This window comes from Pinus tabuliformis, chromosome 2_2 (assembly GCF_031772625.1).
Source record: "Pinus tabuliformis cultivar Carrire ecotype Pingquan chromosome 2_2, CPIR1, whole genome shotgun sequence".
In the NCBI taxonomy this organism is placed as follows: domain Eukaryota; kingdom Viridiplantae; phylum Streptophyta; class Pinopsida; order Pinales; family Pinaceae; genus Pinus; species Pinus tabuliformis.
The window spans coordinates 631,649,786-631,665,723 of NC_142300.1; the positions used below are offsets into that span (position 1 = coordinate 631,649,786).

The 15,938-nt window shown below is 38.2% G+C and overlaps 1 long non-coding RNA gene across 3 annotated transcripts in view; it reads right to left on the bottom strand.

Moving 5' to 3' along the window:
• The window catches only part of LOC149194213 (uncharacterized), a 61,087-nt gene extending 48,297 nt beyond the window's left edge, over positions 1 to 12,790 (bottom strand). The window contains exons 1-2 of one of the 3 annotated variants that reach the window (XR_016255042.1): positions 12,378 to 12,790; positions 12,183 to 12,281 (exon numbers count right to left, since the gene is read on the bottom strand). This is a non-coding gene — a long non-coding RNA (uncharacterized LOC149194213). The remainder of the gene's footprint in view (positions 1 to 12,182; positions 12,282 to 12,377) is intronic. The other 2 variants (XR_016255044.1, XR_016255043.1) reach the window with 2 other exon arrangements.
• Positions 12,791 to 15,938: the final 3,148 nt, after the last annotated feature.

Sequence of the window (15,938 nt, forward strand, 5' to 3'; positions counted from 1 at the left end):
TGCTTGTATATTTTAGGCTTTAGCAATAATTGCAGTTGTGTGTGCCTTTCAGGTTTCAAGGATCTAGTAATTTAGGAATTCTTTTAGTGCTAAGTCTGTTGACAATCATTTAGAAAATCTAATAGGACCAAAGGAGGATGCTAACCAAGCTATTCCATCACTAAAGGAACCATTAATATAAAACAAAGATGAAAACAAAAGAGTAAAATGCAAAGCAAAGCAAAAATAAGAGGCCCGACAAAGGTGACACAGCAAAATAAAATGGAACATGCTTACAAACCAGCACTAGTGACAAGAGGATGTAAATCTAGCCAAAAAATAACCTTCATGAGCAAAAGGTGCAATACTACAAGTAGGAGGAGGCTACCAAGTTGCTATCATCCAAAAGACTCATAAGAATTAAAAAATAAAAGTAAAAAGGGAGCAGCAAGTTGTCGTAAGGGATTTCCTAACAAAAGGGAAAAACACTAAAAAAAAGCAAGGCAGGGAGTAACAAGGAATGCTCACAAGGAAAAGGCCAAGTAATGAATATTGGACTACAGGATCCAACACATCAAGGAAAGGAAAAAAAGGGTACCACAACAGACAAGGGAGTCAGCATAGGAAAATTTTAGGCAATAACAATGACAACTAAACGAGAGAGGGGCCAGAAGGAATGTGGCACACATAGGAGGTGGAGTGCAAGGAGACAATGTCCTCAAAAGGAGAGGAACAAGGTCTCTTGAGCAAGAGGACTCAATATAGACCAAAGAGAGGATCCACAAAAGCTCAATGAGATAAGTGCAGGTTCACAATTGAGAAAGGAAAAGCTAAGAGAAAAAGGGGAAAAATGGTTGTGTTATCTCCATTCAGTTTTAATATACAATTTTCATCTTAAATATGAACAAGCAGGAAATAAGATTGATGATATTTTGTCAGTTAGGATGGTTCAAGTGTTTTATATGAAGAATTGTTATTGTTCCCACCCAAGTTTAAAACTTTTTAGTGACACGTTCACTCTTCATAAGCCAACTGTGGTTGACGCTCTTTGTGAACCATGAGGATATCTCACCATTGCCTATGAGCTGGAGGGTAGGGTGCATCAATAAATTTTTTAAAATAAAATTAAAAAATGAAAGATGACATTGGGATGGGCTAATATGTATGAACAAGAAGTAACACAAACAGTAAGATTGATGACATTTTGTCAATTGGGATAAACAACAAGTTTGATGACATTTTGTCAATTGGGATAGATAGAGTATTTGCAAGGAAGAATTGTTTTTGTTCCCACCCAAGTTCAAATCCCGTTAGCGACATGTTCACTCTTCATAAGCCAATTGTGTTTCAAGCTCTTCGTGAAGCATGAGGATAACTCACCGTTGCCTGCCAGCTCGAGGGTAGGGTGCATCATTAAATGTTTTTAAATAAAATAAAAAAGGATAGATGACAATGAGATGGCTAATATGCATGAACAAGAAGTGAACAAAAACAGTATTTTCATGGATTTTTTTTGGTTCTACATTATTAATGGCTAACTGATATAAAACCCAATTATTTTTAAGGCTTTAACTATTGGCAGAAATTATATCTGTTCCTGCACTAGTGCAACATCGGCTTCAAGATTTAGAGGACAATTTATTTAATAGACCAGGATCATCAATTAAATCTAATATCACAAAGTAAATGGACCCTATGAGTTGACTTGGCCAACCTGCTAGAAAATAAATGATTTAGAAACATGACCTTTACAATCATTTCAGCAGTTTATGTTTTTAAAAGAAGATTCCAAAGTAGACACTATGGATCTGTTTGGCCAACTTGCTGGCTGAGGGGCAATTTAAGATCCTGTGTCACAAACTTAACAACTTTCTTAGCAATGTATGTGATGTGAAATGATCTTAAAATAGAAAATAAAGGTATTACAGACTCATGTGCAGGAATGCCTATATTATTTAATGCAATGGATCGAAAAGATCGTGAATAATACAGACATTTAATAATTAGAAAACATAACATTTTAACACATCAACACAGCAAATAATCAAGGAGTTCACCAGACTTCCTGGCTACGTCTCCTGGTCCAAGCCTTCAGTGTTGACCTCTATATTATGCCTTCATATAATGGGAAGTTACAGTTATCAGTTTTCCTTCCCCTGCCCTTTTCTGAATACAACAATGGGATACATATATAGAGCTTTCGCTCGAGATTCTCGAGCCCAAAAAGTAACGTTGCCTCCCAAGGATCCTTTGGAATGCCCTGCCGTTTCTCTTCTGGCTCTGTCTTTTCTGCTCTTTGTCGCTTCATCTCTCTCTGCTGGTCTTTATGACACGTTCTCTGTTATAGGGATAATGCTTACAACGTGGAGCAATATTCATAATAGAAACAGTTTTACAGTCGAAAGGGACTGGGGCGCGGGTAACCCGACCGTCCGGCCTTTCTGTGTGATAAAGTCCCGAAACAGAGCATTTTCAATAATACACAGAAATACATGAAATACACGGAAAAACCTGACCGCAATGCTTTAAGCCGAACTCAAAAACATTAACCTGCATTTATAAAATCGTCGGGTCCGGGCATGTCACATATCGCCTTTCACTCAGTGCATGGTCCCTTGGCATTGTGATTCGTCGATCTGCGATCCCCGATTGCTCTGATCGGCCCCATCGGCTATCGGCGCATCGGCGGTATCGCTACCTCAATGGTCCCTTGCTCTGTTGCGCTCCCGATCCCCGATCACTCCAATCAGCCTCATCGGTGCATCGGCGATATCGCTACTTCAATGGTCCTTTCCTCTATTGCGCTCTCGATCCCCGATCTCCAATCACCCCGATCGTTCTGATCGCCGATTCAATCACAACCGTCCATTCCTTTCGTCGATCTGATCGCTATGACGAAAGCGCTCATCACAAGTGTTAAAGTCTATGGGTCCAGTCCTTGCCCCATGGTTCATTGCGATGCGATGATATGGCCATCGCATATCGCTTAAGCCTGCAACCTGTGTTAAGTCCTCTTCTTAGAGAATTGCGATGTGATATGTTTTCGTTCATGTCCATCGTTGATCTGCACGCTTGATCAATGGCTCACATTGTATTGTTGATCGCAGTCGCATTTCCCTTAGGGTTGCCTCCGATATACTCCGCTGGCCTCTCCCGATGCGATATCCCGATTTAATCTGGGTCGTCGATCTGTCCGATACAACGGCTCCTGTGCAATGTTACTTCAACCTCCGCTTAGCTCTGTTTTCCGCCATTCTTAGTGTTTTTCTTTGCAATAATGTTTTCTGATGGTTTAACATATATGAAGACTTACATTTTTAGAGGGTTTAAGATCCATTTTGGATCACGCCTTCCCACTGAAAATCTTTTGGACCACCAAAAGTTGGTTTTTAGGCATCGATCAAGTGAGGATACAGTTCCCTCACTTGTCCAATTTCTATCCATCGTGCCTTGCTCGGATTTGAACCTTTGAGTCCTACTCTCAGGTACTCAACATCCCCTTGACGCGTAGTTCTTACCTTCCTATCTAAAACTATGTCCTCGTGTAACTCATTGAGATACTCAGGTAACAAATCCCCAATAGAAGGCAACTGACTTTGCTCTTCAGGATCTTCAATCAATGAAGGTTCATACAATCTCAAGTTTTCTGCATTAACGACTGAATAGATCTGCATATAAGCTAGCAAATCAAGGCGAAAAGCATTTTCACCAATTTTATCAAGTATCTTGAAAGGTCCATACCTTATTGGTTTTAGCTTCTTACCTTCACCTTGCATTTTGTCTTTGCTGATGTACAACCAGACTTGATCACCAACTTGAAAACTATGCTCAACTCGATGCTTGTCATGTCTCGCCTTGTACTTGGCTTGACTTCTTTCCAGTTGTTCTTGTACTGCCTAGTGAATTTCCTGGATCTGTTCAATGAACTTGGTTGCTTTGTCCACATCACTGTGTCCATCAACTGCTATGTCTTTACCAAAGACAAAATCCAAGGGAGACTTTGGTATAAAACCAAAACAAGTCTCAAAAGGAGATCTCTGAGTAGGAGAGTGCTTGGCACGATTGTAAGCATGTTGCACATAACACAAATGTTCATCCCAAAGTTTGGGATGCTTGCTGCAATAACCTCTGAGCAACTGAATCACTGTCATGTTGACCACTTCTGTCTGACCATCTGTTTGTGGATGAAATGTTGTGCTCTTTTTCAACCTGGTGTCCATCAACTCCCATAGATTTGACCAAAACTTCCCAACAAATCGAGAATCTCGATCAGATACAATAGAAGTGGGTAACCCAAAATGAACCCATACATTCTGAAAGAACAACTTCGTTATTTGTTCCGCTGTAGCCTGCTTGTTACATGGTATCAAAATACACATTTCACTGAACCTATCCACAACAACATACAAATAATCATGACCTTTCCTAGATTTTGGCAATCCCCCAACAAAATCCTAATTGGAAGTGGAGTGTACAAGCCTAATTTCCTATTATTGGGCTTGCTTGTAGCACACATAGTACACCCTTTGATATATCTAGAAACTGTCTCATGCATTCTTAGCCAATAACAGAACCTTTGCATTTGTGCAACTGTTTTACTTACACCAAAATGACCTGATATGAGAGAAGTATGTGCTTCTCGGATTATGTTAACTCTTTCAGTTTGTGGAATGCATAACTTTCCCAAATGATATAAGAGTTAGTCCTTTACATAATAATCCAATTCTTCTACTTGCTTGCCATGACTTAAAGTTGCATATACATCTTTAAAATCTACATCTTGAACATATTGTTCAATGTAACTTTCATGCATTACTGAGTTATGCTTAAGTATAGTAGATGCATTTATGATTGGTCTTGATAACATGTCTGCAACCTTATTGTGTATGCCCTTCTTATATCTGATGACAAGATGAAATTGTTGTAGAAAATCCATCCACCTATAATGTCTTGATTGCTGCAATTTAGTTTGTGAGTGCAAATAATAAGTGGTTGATGATCTGTATGTATGATTGTTTCTTTACCCATTAGGTAATGTTTCCACTTTTTCACACTTTGTGCTAATGCATACAATTCTTTGTCATATGTGGGATAATTAACTACTGCAGAAGTAAATGTCTCACAATGATAGCATATGGGTTTTCCGTGTTGCATCAACACTGCTCCCATGGCATAGTCATTGGCATCTGTCTCAATCTCAAATGGATGTTGAAGATCTGGCAGTGCTAGTACTGGTGTTGTACTGATTTTTTCTTTTAAGGTGTCGAAGGCTTTCTGTTATTTGCCTCCCCACTGAAACACCTGTTTCAATCCTGTTAAAGCATATAATGGAGCTGCAATCAAAGAAAAGTTAGCAATAAACTTTCTCTAGTATTGTGTTGCCCCTACCCCTAACCTCTGTAGCAGATTTGGGTTTAGGCCAGTTCACAATGACTTCAACCTTAGAGGGATCTATCTTCAATTCACCACCCCCTACAATATAACCCAAATAATTTAAGGATGTTCTGCCAAATTCACATTTTGACAGTTTTACATAGAGATTTTCTCTTTTCAAAACATCTAAAGTCTGCTTTACATGCTTTACATGGTCTTCCCATGTCTTACTAAAAACAAGAATGTCATCTAAATAAATAATTACAAAGTCATCAATAAATGGTCTGAGTACATCATTCATAACTCTCATAAATGTAGCAGGAGCATAAGTTAAGCCAAAAGGCATAACCAACCATTCATACAATCCTTGCTTTGTCTTGAAAGCAGTCTTCCATGCATCATGTTCTGCAACTCTGACCTGATGATAACCACTTCGCAAGTCTAACTTAGAAAAGTAAACTGCTTCTTTTAATTGATCTAATAAATCATCAATACGAGGAAGAGGATAACGATTCTTGATCGTTATTTTATTTAGTGCTCTATAATCAATGTGCATTCTCCACGAACCATCTTTCTTTCTCACCAGCACGATTGGAGATCCACATGGTGATGTGCTTGGTCATATAAACCCTTTATCGAGCAACTCCTGTACCTGCTTCTTTATCTCTGCATTCTCTAAAGCTGACAACCTATACATTCCAATGTTAGGTAATGGAGCATCTTGCTGCAAATAAATATCATGTACTATTTCTCGCTTGGGTGGCAGACCTTTAGGTTCTTGAAATAGAACATCATATTCTAAAACAACTTTAACTAAATCAGCTTTCTGTTTAGAATCACAGCCTTCAAATGCATTGGATTTTTCAGGATCCTTTGCCTTTACAACCATTAGTAAAAATTGCTTACTTGAATTCACAATTCTTTTCATCTGCCCTGAATTTATGAGAGAATAGTTACCTTTGAGTTTATGAGCTCTTACAATGTATTCTATTCCATTTTTAGTGAGTTGATACTTATTCTCAGCTCTATAGAAAATAGCTTTTCTATCATACAAGTATGGATTTCCCAAAACAATACCACATATATCCAATGGAACTATATCTAACTCAACTTCGTCTACAAATGTTGATCCAATAGCAAACCTAAGTTTGCATTGTCTCGTTACTTGTAGCTTCATTTTATCACACACCAAACCTAATGGATATGGCTTCTCATGAGGTTTTGTTTGTAATCCCAACTTCTTTACAATTGTTTCAAAAATCAAATTTACTTGTGATCCACTATCAAATAAAGTATCAATCTTATTATGCTTGGAAATTACTCTAATACGAAAAAGTTCATTTCTTTCCCTGTCATTACTTTCATTATCAACAAATTGTGCAGAATTACTTGTGGATGCTTCAGAATCTTTACCTTTAATACCTGTGGCTGTAACTGTTGTTTCATCGCCTGAATCTTATCCCAAGTCCTGCTGAATAGCAGCAGCATTCTTTCTCTCCTTACCACCGAACTTCTTACGTTTCTGTTCTAGATGCAAAAACCAGCAGTGTGCCTCATTTTGTCCTTTCTTGCAATGAGTGCATGAAGGTTTATCCTTCTTTACAGTGTTTGCTTTCCTCTCCTTCCATTTCAATTTCTTCTTTTCTTTGCTCTTGCTTACAGAATATTTAGATGATCCCCCAACCTCTGGGTTTACATTCTTACCTTTAGCTTCTAGATGTGTGGCTTGAACTGATACATCATCTAAGCTAGTGGGATTAAACATGAGAATAGTATGCTTTAAATAGCTATGAAGACCACCTATATACTTCAATAAAGTCTCAGGTGAATCTAATGATATACCTAGAGTTAAAGCTCTCTTTCTGAATTCCTGAGTATAACTTTGTACACTTTGACCCTTCAACTGGCGAAGAGTTTGCCAACTCATCATTGCCTGCTGCATGTAAGCTAAAGGATAGAATTGCTTTTTGATAGCAGAAACAAATTCATTCCAGGTAGAAATGATTTTACCATGTTTTTGCAGATCAGCTTGTGTCTTGCCTTCCCACCATACTAGTGCAGTTCCTCCGAGTCAAAGGCTAGCCAGTTGAATCTTCTTCCTTTCTAAATCAACGTTCTGTACCTGCAATATACATCAATTTGTCTTATTCAATTATCTAGCTTTTTTGCATTGATTTCTCCATCATAAATTGGCAAATCAAACTTCACATCTAATTTGATTAAGGAAGTTTTCTTCTTCTTCTTAGAAGAGCTAGTGTTATGCGAAGAAGATGATGAGGATGATGAAGGTGATGATGGAGGAGATGGTGGAGGAGGCATTTCCCCTTTCCCTTTGCCTTCTGGAGGGGCAACTAGAAAAGGTTCCTCTGCTCCTTTGTCTGGTTTGCTTGTTGCAGTGCTTTCACCTCAACCCTTCTTAAACTCCAAATACATCTCTTCCACCATATAGCTTGGATTGTCATAAAACTTTCTATAAATTGAGATTCTGATCCCAATAGAGCTTCTTCTGCCATTCTCCTCTGAGAATAGACTCTTCCAATCTCTAGATTAGCCTCAACAAGTTCTCCTTCTCCTAGTCTGAGCTTTAATCTAGTTAGCATTCAAAATCCAGCACAATCTTGTTTAACCTTAACAAAACCAAAATCAAATGCTCTGATACCACTTGATCTGAAATGATCTTAAAATAGAAAATAAAGGTATTACAGACTCGTTTGCAGGAATGCCTATATTATTTAGTGCAATGGATAGAAAAGATTGCGAATAATACAGACATTTAATAATTAGAAAACATAAAATTTCAACACATCAACACAGCAAATAATCAAGGAGTTCACCAGACTTCCTGGCTACGTCTCCTGGTCCAAGCCTTCAGTGCTGACCTCTATATTATGTCTTCATATAATGGGAAATTACAGTTATCAGATTTCCTTCCCGTGCCCTTTTCTCAATACAACAATGGGATACATATATAGAGCTTTCGCTCGAGATTCTCGAGCCCAGAAAGTAACGCTGCCTCCCAAGGATCCTTTGGAATGTCCTGCCATTTCTCTTCTGGCTCTGTCTTTTCTGCTCTCTGTCGCTTCATCTCTCTCTGCTGGTCTTTATGACACGTTCTCTGTTACAGGGATAATGCTTACAGCGTGGAGCAATATTCATAATAGAAACAGTTTTACAGTCGAAAAGGACCGGCGGCTGCAGGTAACTTGACCGTCCGGCCTTTCTGTGTGATAAAGTCCTGATACAGAGCATTTTCAATAATACACAGAAATACATGAAATACACGGAAAAACCTGACCGCAATGCTTTAAGCTGGAACTCAAAAACATTAAACCCGCATTTATAAAATCATCGGGTTCGGGCATGTCGCATATCACCTTTCGCTCAGTTCATGGTCCCTTGGCATTGTGATTCATCAATCTGCGATCCCTGATTGCTTCGATCGGCCCCATCAGCTATCGGTGCATCGGCGGTATCGCTACCTCAATGGTCCCTTGCTCTGTTGCGCTCTCGATCTCTGATTGCTCCGATCAACCTCATCAGCTATCGACACATCGGCAGTATCGCTGCTTCAACGGTTCTTTGCTCTGTTGCGCTCCCGATCCCTGATCTCCGATCACCCCAATTGTTCTGATCGCCGATACAATCACAACTGTCCATTCCTTTCGCCAATCCAATAGCTATGACGAAAGTGCTCATTGCAAGTGTTAAATTCTATGGGTCTGATCCTTGCCCCATGGTTCATTGCGATGTGATAATGCGGCCATCGCATATCGCTTAAGCCTGCAACCTGTGTTAAGTCCTCCTCTTAGAAAATTGCGATGTGATATGTTTCCGTTCATGTCCACTGTTGATATGCGCGCTTGATCAACGGCTCATGTTGTATCGTTGATCGCAGTCGCATTTCCCTTAGCATTACCTCTGATATACTCCGCTAGCCTCTCCCGATGCGACATCCCGATTTAATCTGGGTCGTCGATCTGTCCGATCCAACGGCTCCTGTGCAATGTTACTTCAACCTCCGCTTAGCTCTGTTTTCAGCCATTCTTAGTGTTTTTCTCTGCGATAATGTTTTCTGATAGTTTAACATATATGAAGACTTACATTTTAGAGGGTTTAAGATCCATTTTGGATCAATATGCTTTCAATATTGAATTTCATTCTATTAAAGAAAAAAATGACTGAAAATTTGTTCTACGTGTACAAACTGTGGAAAATCATCAAGGCCCCTATATTCAATATACCATCTAACTAAATTCAGTCTACAAATTAAATCCAGCACAAATTAAATCTAGCATAAATTAAATTCAGCTCCAAAATTTAATGATTGAAACATAATGTGACGATGTTAACAATCCTAGTCTAACAATAGAGCCCAAATTAAAAATCAGACAAGCTAATTTAACAGATTAGAAAAAACAAATCATTCATTGACTATAGACATAAGACAAACCACTTATGGTTGAACAGGGTTATGGTCCTTCCTAGAGTTGCATTATTTGTGCAGGTCTCCTTATACCTGCAATTCTCCCAAATTACTAGATACCTCTAGCATAAGAGCAGTTTACATTGACCTGCCTAAAACTAATGATCTTTACACACAAGAATATGTAACAAAGAACGAAGCTATAAATAGCTAGCTATAATGTAAAACATTGAGGCCCCTATATTCAATCTACTGCCCAACTAAATTCAACCTACTAATTAAATTCAATCATTTAACCCCCCAAAGCTAATAGTTAAAACACGATATGAAACGAACAAAAAATACAAAACTAGAAACAACTAACTAAAAAATACTAGCATGAACGGCTGTATGCACAACACTACTAATACAAAAGTAAATTATAATTAAAAGTTATACCATGACTCCCCCGATCGGGGTGAGGGAAGTGGGGAGTACGACCAGAAGGACAGCACAGGGGAGAGGTTGGCCAAGCCGGCCACCAACTACCCTCATAATAATTCAAAGGGACGTGGTGGCAGCATGCATGCCTGAGGGAATTCCGAGGCGACGAGGTGACAGGAGAAAGGGGGAGGAGGAAGGAGGAAACGGTGGCGGAAGTGGGATGGGACGTAGGACAGGTGGGAGATGGTTAATGAGGGTGGCTGAGGGGGAAAGAGAGATCAGTATGCAACGAAGGAAGGTGGAGAAAGGAGTTGAGCGGGCGTTTGATCCTTCAGCGGTCGAGCGAAAGTTCGGGTATGTTTTCTTAGTCTTAATTCCTGCATCTCTTACGGCCATTCATAGCATGATGGAGGAGGGGGGAGAGCTAGGAATCGCTGAGGGAAGGCTGTGTCTAAACAAGCCCGCGATTCACCCTGTCACGCATAGTAAGGTGGCGGAGGGGGGTAAAATGGGAAATGCAAAGGAAGAGGCGATTCAAATTGGGGTAGAGGTCTGTATGGTAAGGAAGCACGAGAACCAGAGCAATGGCTTGCCGGGGTATTGTGAGAGCTGGGCAAAGGGGCCGCCTGAGGGAGTTAAGCATGCAATCTGGGTGGGGGATAGGACAACTGAGGGCCCGCCCATGTTTAGCCCAAGGGAAGAGAGACCAAGGAGTATCCAGACCACCGGGAGAAACCGGAGTGGGGAGGGCAAGCCCAGTGACAAGGATATGCAGGCGTTGGGGATAAATGTAATTTCTGATAAACTAACTTTTGATGTTGATCACTGTCAACAGGAGGCTATAGAGGGAAAGATGGCTCGCATGGGCAGAGGAAGAGGTCACGAAGGAAGAGGGCGGCAAAGCCAGCCAGGCAGAAACAACCCGACGACCTCCACACCAGTATATCAGAGGCGTAGCAAGAAAACCATGAGGACGGCGATCAAAGAGGCAGCCTGTGCATACAACGAAGGAACAGACGCTGACATTCTTCAGCTCATTCTGGAAATGGAAGACAATGTCATGGAAGGAGACTCTGAGCCTGAGATGGAGGAATGGGGAACATCATACTCGACCCAAGGCACACCAGAGGGAGGATGACACTCTACAAGCAAGCCTTGCACGTGTATTGGGTGTTGAAGCGCTTACTTGCCAGGGCGCTGGAGCAAGTGGCGGGCGAAATGGCTGAAATCGCCCAAGGTATGCCAAATATAAAGAAAGATATGAAAAACCTGCAAATCATCATGATTATGCAGGACAGCAAACGGGATGAAATCCAGCAACAACTGAAAAAGCTATCTCCAGCACCGTGGGACTCGGCAGCAGTACCGGCAAAGGTGGATTGTGACAATGAAGACCGAAAGGATTAATTCATGTAGTTTACAGTCTGCTTCTTTTTTAGGATAGCATTTTCTTTTCAATAGTCTTATGTTAGGTTGGAACTTGATTAGTGACTTCTGTTGCGAGGTTTACTTAGCGTGGATTGAAAGACTTATTAATTTTTGCTATTGGATGGCCTATCATAATCTCAGGTGGCCAACAGACTTGGTTTCCCATATGGGCAAGTTGAGGCCACCAAACTGATGTATATGGATCAACTTGATTTTATATGAATAGAAAAATAAAGGCACCACCACAGCTTAAAAAAACTATACCATGACTGGCCAACGTAATCATCTAGCTAGCTCTGGATATTAACCACTGGATGATTTCGGATTTCTAAATATTAACCACAGTACCTTACGGGGTTAACTAGCCGTTTTCTTTTCTGTATTAACGAAAGAATATATACCTAGTTCATACTATCAACCACAAGATGGCATCAGATTTCTAAATATTAACCTCATTATCTTACGGGGATTTACCTAGCTGTTTTCTTTTTCCGTGTCGAAAAATAGGTAATGACAGAATGCATACATAGAAAGAAAATGACAAATGTATACCAACCTGATTCCAAACGAAGAATGAGGCTGATCCCACAGACTTGCACAAACCCTCCTCGTCTCACCTTCTTCCACGATGGTGAACCCTCTTCTTTGCATTCACCTGTTGCAGAGCAAAATTCCTTATAGAATCATTGACCATACCAAAAACCAATAAAAATGAAACTAACAAAAAAATAAAAATGCAGAAAAGCTTTACCTGGAATATCTCTATCAATTCAAATGCCAATGGTTAAAACCCTTAGAATTCCCTTCAAATGACGATGTTTAAAACCCTTGTGATGTCCTGTGAGATCTCCAGCTTATCCTGATTAAGAGCTTGGGCTTCTCCTTTTGGAGCCGGCTTCTCATCTCGGCCTCTTGGACCTTTCATAGCCTCTTTGGCTTTGGTTTTCATGATTCTCTGGTTGTCCTCCTGCTCTGAACGTTGTCTTCGTCTAATGGTCCAACCCAGAAGTGGGGCGATGTTCACCAAATACCTCGTTCTTTAGAGTTGGAAATGGGGCGATGGTCCCTAAATACTTTGTTCTTTAGAGTTGGAATACGGCTACAATTCTGAATGGCTGTTGTCAAAGTCGTTCACCTTAATTGCATAAGTGTATTTGAGGATCCAAAAAATTTGAAAACGTCCTCATGGCCTATGGGCAATGTCCCGTTAAAATTTACGAGTGTTTAGGTTCACTCTATTTTAAACGAAAGCTCTTCAAATTTAACACTAATAAAATATTAGCAATTGTCTTCAAAAAAAAAGGTGCAAAGAGTTGATAAGATTGTTAAATTGTTATTAGATTCAATATTTTTAAATTTCAATGTCTCCGAATAACTAAATAAAATAATTACATTGTTCAAACTATGAGAATATAGCATGAATACTTGAAAATTGCAATATCAACTTATTAATTGATTAACTTTATAATGAAATTATACTAGTTAAAATGAAAATAGCAAAATCAAATTGAAAATATTAAGTAACTTCTTCAAATAAATAAATAAGTGAAATTGTTATTTTAGTTATTTATTGATTAAATTTAGTTATAAATCGAATGATTTTAATTCATCTAATTTGAAAAAAAAAATGTCAAATTTAATTATTTGTGAAATAGTTCACAATAATGATAGAATCATTATTACATTGTGAATTTATTTAAAGAACAAATTAATTAATCTATATAAGTTTTTAAAAACATATATTTCAATTTCAATAATATATATATATAGGAATATGTGACGTTCAATTCTTCCAAAGTATTAGGAAAGAGCCAAAGTAGATACATCCTCCATTTCAATTTATTTAAAACGAGCTAGAGAAAAACCTAGGATAGCTTGTAGTGCACTAAATGAAGAGGTTCTGGAAATTGAAGCTAAATCGGTCTTTACCATGATGCAAGTTTTACCCAGGCAGTTACTTCTGTGCAAGAATGTAATTCAATGGATGTAAAGGACATGTTCTTGTTACAGGAAGGTTATTAAGGGAGCAGAACACAGATGTTGACCGTCTTTCCAAAGAAGCTGCAATCCGGGAGTCGGGCATCTGGTTGATCCGTGAACAGAATGAAGGAGTTCATTACCAATACTATCACCAGTCGTTTATGGACATTATGGTTTAGATTCTGGGCTTCGATATCGTATTTTTGTACATATTTCTTTTCACTATTACTGATCTAGTATGCGGCTATTTATATGAATAGCACAGTACTATGTTTTGAATATTATCTCCCTGCATGGATTAAGATAATATATTTCTTTTTTGAGTCTGTTGCATTTTTCATGGATACTTTTCACAGTTTTGTTGGGCTATTACCTCCCTGCGTGGATACAGGTAACTAGCTTTGCTGCTTCTTCAGAAGATGATAGACTATTGATAAAAATATCGGAATATGCGTATGCATCTACAAAATGTAATTTATGTTTCTTAATGAAATTACGAATTTTTCCATGGGAAAAAATATATATATAGGAATATGCAATAATTAACAAAAAATTATCTTCACTTCGAATTTGTTAAATATTTATTGGCTTCCATTAAAATCTATCATATATTTATTAAATGTAAAATCTATTAAATACAAAGTACAAAAAGATGAGATCACCATTAAAATCAAGCTCAACCTTATTTTTATTTGCCCCAAAACCTGGGGCAACCCCCAAGGTTAATATAAACATACAACAACTTATTTTCTAACTTTCAATTTTTAAAGTCTTTTATTCTTTTTCTTCTTGAAATTAACCTAGCTTTACTTGGGAACATGAGATTTCTCTCAACCTAGAGTGTTCACGTAACAATTGATAAGCAGTAAACCACGACAAAATGCTAAATTTCTAATTGGTATGATAAGCAGTAAATCAGGACAAAATGCTAAATTTCTAGTTGGTATGCTTGATCCAAAAAAAAATACATGCAATCACAATTTCCAATGAGTTAAGAACATTTAATAGTAGAGAAATCACCACAGAGTCCCCAAGCACAACCACCATTTTAACCTAAGGTAGTTATTTGTAGCAAGTTTCCCAATATTTCATGCACGTGTTTTTCTTCAATAAACTCATATTTGCAGTGTGATAATAAAGGGGAAATTATGACACTTCCAAATTTGCTCTTCTTCATGTAATATTAATAGCAAAGAAGCAAAGCACTTAAGTGATCTAAAGAAGACAACACACAAAGTAAAACCCATAAATATGGATATGAATGAACAAAAGGATATCAATGTACAAATATGTCTATAAGTATAAAGTTATATGCAAGGTTACTTGCTGCAATCTAAATTTTACCTATGGAATATTGTTAAGACGCAGAAAATGATCAGACATTGTTGAACCAGGGAACACATCCCCACAAATATGATACCTATAGGAGTGTAAGGTTTCCAAATGATGTGAATTACAGGGATATTGGTAGGTTTCCAAAGAATGTGAATTATATGGATGTTGGAATCTATGCAGGAAAAAAATCTCCCCAAGACATGTTACCTTATGTTCACACAACGAACAGAGTTAACTATATCGTTCAAGCAAAGTGGAAGTTTTGTTGACCTTAATAACATAAGGATGTAGTGTATCTCAACATATGACCAAAGGTACAAATTTAGGATGAATTTGAAAGAAAATGGCATCTAATCCAAAGATGGAGGCCCTCTTTGTTAGTTAAAAAAAAAAAAAAAACATTTACAAACTAAAAAACAAATAGGTTTATTGTATTGCAAAGGACTAGGAATAAAACAATGACAAGAGAGACAGGTGAGGTTCACCAAAATATTGTCATTTGGGAGCATTTCCATCAATGGTAATGCCTTGAACTACTTCTCCAAACTAATGTTATTGTAGTAGTAATTGTTACAATTGATGACATGCTTTATGCTATAACTGCCATGTATAGTACCAACCTTGGCTCCAACTTCGATAAGTTTCCAAATTAGGTTAAATTGGTTGTTGTTAACTTCCTTAAGCTTCCCATTTGATTCCTCTCACCCAGTTTAACTTCTAAGTAGGAAGTTTTAGGCTCCCGATTACTAATATTGTTACTTTTCGTTGGAGAATAATGCTCCAATGCAAATAAATGTAATAGCTATTATGTAGGGATTATGCTATAGGACTATAATGGTCTATGGAGATGATCATAAGGGAAATCCATTGTTATTATTGACAAGATTTTTGAGAGATTTCCAAACATTCGATAAACGAATGGACCAAAGTTGAGAAATATATTATTGACTTTAAAGTTGAGAGACTTGATAGAAATTCCAAAAAAAATCATGCCATA